Here is a 279-nt window from a genome sequence, read left to right as displayed (position 1 = left end):
ATTTGTTTTATATTATAATTTGGTTTATATACGCTCATAACTAAACACAGTATGTGTATTCTATGTAATCATTCTACTATGTGTAGGCTATAGAAACATGTATACATATACATACATAATATATATATACATATATATATATATATATATATGTATATATATTTATTTATTTATTTTATTTATTTATTTATTTATGTTTTAGTTTGGTTTACTTGTGTTGTGTTTTGTTGTTCTTGGTTTGTTGCATAAGCGATAGCAGCAGCTATCTTTCTATCTGTT

This window comes from Eimeria mitis, genomic scaffold (genome assembly GCF_000499745.2).
Source record: "Eimeria mitis Houghton genomic scaffold, Emh_scaff875, whole genome shotgun sequence".
In the NCBI taxonomy this organism is placed as follows: Eukaryota; Apicomplexa; class Conoidasida; order Eucoccidiorida; family Eimeriidae; genus Eimeria; species Eimeria mitis.
This window is presented reverse-complemented; position numbering follows the sequence as displayed.